The following is a 6,441-nucleotide window of genomic DNA, read 5'->3' on the forward strand; positions in this document are numbered from 1 at the left end:
ATCAAACCTTTCGGTGGAACTAGCGAGGTCAATCTATTTCTGATTTTAATTTTGAAAATTCCTAGCCCGGGGTTTGCTATGCTTAAGATTCCAAAAATACCTTTTTTTTTTCTTTTGAGATAGTGTTTTTACCTGATGGTAAGACCAATGCTTTCTCCTTAAGCTTTGAGTTTATTTCTAGGTGCTAGAAAGGTGGAGACCTTACAATCACCCAACTTAAGAATTTGAGATGCCCTCATCTCAACCGAAATTGGGAAAGTCTTTGAGAAGAGAGGTTTCATCTTCCCAAGTGGCATCTTTAGCGGGATAATCTTTCATTTTACCAAATGTTTCCTAATTTCTCTATTTCTAAAAGTTCTTTCTCTAGTTTCCAAGATACAATCTGGCTGAAGCTCCAACACTCCTTGCTGTTGCATTACAATTTGTTCATCCCCAATGCATGGTTGGGATTTGGGATGTAGGGTTTTAGTAGGTTGACGTGAAATACATCATGGACTTTGATGTGTTCTGGCAGCTTTAATTTGTAGGCTTGATCACTGAGGACCTTAATTATTTCATAAGGACCACAATACCTGGGACTAAGCTTTTTGAATTTTCCAAGAGATAGGTTGCTTCCTTTTAAAACATAACTTTTCTACTTGGAACCCCCCTCGACCCTTACCGAATGGTCAACTGATGATATAGAAGTGTTCTATCATCTAGGGGCATGATACAATTCAAGTCTCGTCTGATTTGCTTGAGCTGACAGGCCGCTATGGTCAATTTTTGGTCGTAGGTTTTCATGCAATGCTTGGATTCTAGGGTTTTTCCCAGGGGTTTAGACGAGCTACTGACCATACAGAATGGATCATTGATAAGTATAGAACTTACCTGTCATGTCTTGTGTGAGACGGCATTGAAAACAGGCAACTATGGACTCCAAAAAATCGCGTGAAAAAGGTCGAAAAGCTCTCTCTCCAAAGGTGACAAGTAGAAATGAGGTGATTTTAGACTACCTTGGGTATCTATACTCAGACTTCTCGAACCATTTTTCCCCAGATTCCCCTGTTAGTCCTACCCTACCGTGAAAATGTTAAAGTCAAAAATTCAAAGTGAAAATTCATAATTAAAAAAATCCATTGAAAAACACAGCTTTATTGTCTTTTGTTGGATTTCTTCATTTTTAAGTCCCAATATCAAGAAAAATGACAAATAATAAGCAAAAAGGACTATTTTTTAATGATTTTTTGATATTATATACACTATTTACACTCATCAAGGAGATATTATCAGTTAAATTTCCCTACTGATGATTTATAAGGACATTATTAGGTAATTTTGCAAAAAATCACACGTTAACATTAAACTTTTTCCTCCCTCTTCAATTATTGCTCTTAATTACTTAGTGCCCTTCCACCCCTCCTAGATGGCGTTGGTACAGCTGAAGATGGTTGGCCTATGGAAGTGCAAGAAGTCTAGGCATGGCAGTTTGCAGGCAAGTGACAGGGACATTGGGCAAGTATTTGATGGAGCGAGGAGAGAGGTACATCGAGATGGAGCACTTGCTAGTGGAAGCTGCAATTGTTTCTTCATATCGGGTGACATGAGCAAATGCGTATATCACAAGGTTGGGAACGAGGAAAGGTATATTGTATGTAGGTGCTGTGGAGTTTATGATATAGGATTTGGAGCGGGAAGTCTGCAAGAGGTTCTTCTTGCTAGGATGTGTACGCCAAATGTGGCATTTGGTAGGCCATTCATGGAATTTTAGCTCTACTCGGTGCAAGGTTGTCGACACTCGTAACGATGGTGCTCTTCCCAGTGTGTGGAGCCTTAGAGTTGAAGGAATTTGGAGAAAGGAATTGGGGGGTGTCAAATTTTTGGCATCGACAATCGAACACAATCAAGGGCATGGGAGTTCTTAATTGTCGACAGCTGAAGTCATACTAGAACGTGGGAAAGAGGACCAAGCTGGAATTTTTTATGAAGGTAAGTTAAAATTAGCTTAAAGCTAAGAAAAGGGGAGTCGGATATACACAGGAGGGTGGTCGACTGCAGTTCATGGAAGGAAGAGCCGCCACTTGCAAGGGGGGGCATTCTGGCATGCAAGGAGAGTGCGCCATCTAGGTGGTTGCCAAATGGGAGTACAAAAAGGGGGCTACAGCTGCATGCAGGCCAGAAGTGGCAAAGGAGAGGTGACCAATAGCGAGGTCGCTATTGGCCAAGATAGAGGAGAGCTATCCGTGTGAAGGGGGTGAAGCCCAGCCAATACTAGCAAGAGAGAGGAGGAACTCAACTACAGTAGATAGAGCCACCAAAGAGGGGGATAGCCCAGGGTTTGGGCCTTGGCGAGCAGAGGAGCTGGGTCACGCTACATGGGAGGGCGCTATTACAGGCAGGCCAAAGGTCGTGAGAAGGGTGGTGGCGCCATCTGGATACAGGAGAGACTTGTTGGCTGTGCACTCAATCAGTGCAAGTGTGAGCGGACAAGGCTGAGGGTTGCATAAATCTTGAAGGCGGGAGGAGTTAAAGGGACACAGGCTGGCCATGTGCATGACGGAGGAAGACAGAGATTGATGCCAAAGAGTGCATGAGGAGGCATTGTAGAAATACATAGTCAAGCTAATAGTAAAACCAGCACTACTTTTGGGAGCCTCTGGAGAACCATCACCTGCAAAAGAAGTTCCCGAGAGTTGCGGGCCAGTTGGCAGCAAGAGTTGCAGGTACAGTGTGCAGGACGCCAGTTGCAGGAAAAGAGGTCAGGATGAGATTCCCTCTATGTTTGTGAAAGACATACAAGGCTAAAGAGCTATGTGGATATCTCACAAGTGTTTGCCATTATTGCTAATCAGACCGACATAGTTGTTATCACTGTACTCTTTATGTCTCTCTAAATACTCTTTGTTTCCCTTGTCTCTCGCTCATGCATGCCAGTTTACTCGTGTATTGGATGCATATGAACCATGGAGTATGTTATGGCTTGAGTGTATATTATGAGGAAGCACTGTAGACCGAGGTTGAAAATTTGCACGAGGACTTGTGCGTATGTTTGAAATCTTATAGGTGCTCAAGGAGGTTAACTCGTATGGGATGTGCAGTGCTCGGGGTGTAGATGAAATCCAAGCTTGCTTGCTTTGTGGTCGAGTGGTTGCAGCTAGGGATGGTTGGGACCGGGCTTGGACATTGATTGTTTGCAGATCGCCGGATCGGGAGTGTAGGTGTGTGTTTACTAGGGGATATGGGTGCTATGAAAGCACTGGGCTATAGAGAGGCATTCACCAAGTGTGCTGGTGGTTTTCTCATTTCCCCTTTCCATCTTGTGGTGCCCCCACGGAGGATCGTGTTGATTGCTCAAGTGATGGCGTGGTGCAATAACATGGTGCCATATTGTGAGATAGTGTTCTCAGGTAAGCAAGATGCTGAAGATTGGATGTCAGATGTGGAGCTCTGGATGTTGTTGATGCGGATGGTGACTGACGAAGCCAAGTCAAGGGCTGTGTCGTTGGTGATGCGAGGGAAGGCCAAAGCTTGGTTCAAGGGGTTGGAAGTTCCTGATCGGCAGTCATGGAAGGTAATTTGAGCTCAATTTATCCAAGACTTCAAGCAGAGAATTTCGCCTGCAGAATTGGACGCGAAATTGAAGATTTTGAAGCAAGATGTAATTGGTGAGTTTGCAAATTCTTTAAAGCTATTTGAAGATATTTGGTAGCAATTAGAAGTTGCTACCCAGTCTCGAGGTAACGATTACTTCAAATTAGAGAGGTTTTTGGAGTGCTTACATCCCAAGATTCGAGACAAGGTGGAGTTTGTTGGTGCAGAGGCCTATGAGGATGCAGTGTACGTCGCCAAAGTGAAGATTAGAAAGACGAAGAAGAAGTTGGAGATGGGTTTGCCCAAGCCTAGTGATTACAAAGTTGTTTCAACGACCCCGCAACAAGCAGTGCAGGTAAAAACAGTTCACAATTACTGACATGTAGCGGTTACAAGCTCTCCATGGGTAAGCTCTATTCCATATCGTGTTTCATGGTGCCCCCCATGTGTTATACATACATGCCTTCAAAGGAGGATCTCATCAACGAGGATGAAGGATGCATAAACAAGGATATGCATGAAGGAGAGACAGAAGATGTCGTTGGTTCTCAGGTCTCAGCAGAGGGTAAAGATCATCAAGTGATAGAGGAGATCAAGCCGACTATGCAAGTGTTAGAGGCTCCAATTGTAGAGGCAAATACAAAGCTGGAAGTTCTGGAAGTTGCACCAGTATAGTCGAGGCAAAAACGAGTGATGTCCAGACCAGGGGGTTGGGCAACCCTCTCTTATGCCTTGGGATAGTGAGGCTCTGCTGACTAGAGAGGTAAGCTCTGAGAATGAAGTTGATTGGGGGTTTGATGAGCCAATGGTTAGTATAGATGAGGAGTCACATGTGCTTGTTGCTAAAGCTATGGCCATGATGAAGATTAAGCAAGACCTTGCACCTCCTCCACTGTTAGAAGAAGAAGCACATGTGATTTGACTTGAGCCTTTGTGTGATATCGAAGCGGATAATCAGGTTTGGGATGTAGCAAAAGAAATAGAGGATAAAACTGTCAACGAGGGCCGTTCTATGGACTTGGGATTGATGGCAAAAGACATCCAAGCTATGTGCAAACAGGTTTGTGCCGATGGGTTGATGGTTATGCTTTTAAGGGTTGCTTTTTTGCAAGTTGTATGCCATATACTATGCACTTTGCAAGGAGTTTCTGATATGAAGACCTCTTCACTGGATATTGGTATGGTTGCTTAGGACTCTATAGGAGTTTCTCATATAAATGGGGATGGATGCTTATCATGTGCACGACGACCATTGCTCGATACAAGTTGAAGAGAAGAAATGTTATGGAGAGCTTTTATCATGCTCTATGTGCAGGTTTACAGATGTATTACCAACACAGGTTTCATATATTTTACAGATGCATGGCTTCGGCCAACGATTTATTTTTTATCCAGGTGGAGTGCCAATCATAGTTGGGAGAGCCTATGGCTTTCAACTTGATCCGGGGGGGATTCTACAGCTGATAAAATCTCTCTCTCTCTCTATCCATCTACTGCTTATGTACATATTAAGTATCATTTTTCTAATATGCAATCATCTCTTATCTAAATAATGTTATGGTTGAGCATGAATGCTCAACGTGGGGTTGGGCAATGATGGTACAACTAAAGATGGTCAGCCTATGGAAATGCAAGAAGTCCAGGCATGGAAGTTTGCAGGCAAGTGACAGGGACATTGGGCAGGTATTTGATGGAGCTAGGAGAGAGGTACACCGAGATGGAGCACTTGCTAGTGGAAGGTGCAAGTGTTTCTTCCTATCTCACAGGTGATAGGAGCAAATGCTTATATCACAAGGTTGGGAACGAGGAAAGGTATACTGTATGCAGGTGTTGTGGAGTTTATGATATGTGATTTGGAGCGGGAAGTCTGCAGGAGGCTCTTCTTGCCAGGATGTGTACGCCAAATGTGGCATTTGGTAGGCCATTCATGGAATTTTAGCTCTACTCGGTGCAAGGTTGTCGACACTCGTAATGATGGTGCTCTTCCAAGTGTGTGGAGCCTCAAAGTTGAAGGCATTTGGAGAAAGAAATTGGGGGGTGCCAAATTTTTGGCACGACAATCGAACACAATCAAGGGCATGGGAGTTTTTAATTGTCGACAGCTGAAGTCATACTAGAACGTGGGAAAGAGGACCAAGCTGGAAATTTTTATGAAGGTAAGTTAAAATTAGCTTAAAGCGGTTGGTCAACTGCAGTTCATGGAAGGAAGAGCCGCCACTTGCAAGGGGGGCCGTTCTGGTATGCAAGGAGAGTGCGCCATCTAGGTGGTTGCCAAACGGGAGTACAAAAAGGGGGCTGCAGTTGCATGCAGGCCAGAAGTGGCAAAGGAGAGGTGACCAATAGCGAGATCGCTATTGGCCAAAGAGGAGGAGAGCCGTGTGCACCAGGGGTTGAAGGCAGTGAGCGAGGGAGAGGCCGCCAGAGGTGGCGTGGCCCTGAGCAAGATAGAGGAGAGCTATCCATGTGAAGGGGGTGAAGCCCAGCCAGTACTAGCAAAGGAACTCGACTACAGTAGACGGAGGCCCCAAAGAGGGGGACAGCCCAGGGTTTGGGCCTTGGCGAGCAGAGGAGCTCGGTCGCGCTGCATGGGAGGGTGCTATTACAGGCAGGCCAAAGGTCGTGAGAAGGGTGGTGGTGCCATTTGGATACAGGAGAGACTTGTTGGCTGCACACTCAATCGGTGCAAGTGTGAGCGGACAAGGCTGAGGGTTGCATAAAGCTTGAAGGCGGGGGGAGTTAAAGGGACACATGCTGGCCATGTGCAGGACGGAGGAAGACAAAGATTGATGCCAAAGAGTGCATGAGGAGGCATTATAGAAATACAAAGTCAAGTTAATAGTAAAACCAACACTACCTTTGGGAGCCTCCGGA

At 45.0% G+C, this 6,441-nt stretch overlaps 1 pseudogene; it reads left to right on the forward strand.

Moving 5' to 3' along the window:
• Positions 1 to 2,088: 2,088 nt before the first annotated feature.
• LOC147428730 (uncharacterized) lies at positions 2,089 to 4,792 on the forward strand (annotated as a pseudogene).
• The last annotated feature ends 1,649 nt before the right edge of the window (positions 4,793 to 6,441 follow it).

Source organism: Adiantum capillus-veneris, chromosome 23 (genome assembly GCF_014529385.1).
Source record: "Adiantum capillus-veneris isolate H3 chromosome 23, ASM1452938v2, whole genome shotgun sequence".
Lineage (NCBI taxonomy): Eukaryota > Viridiplantae > Streptophyta > Polypodiopsida > Polypodiales > Pteridaceae > Adiantum > Adiantum capillus-veneris.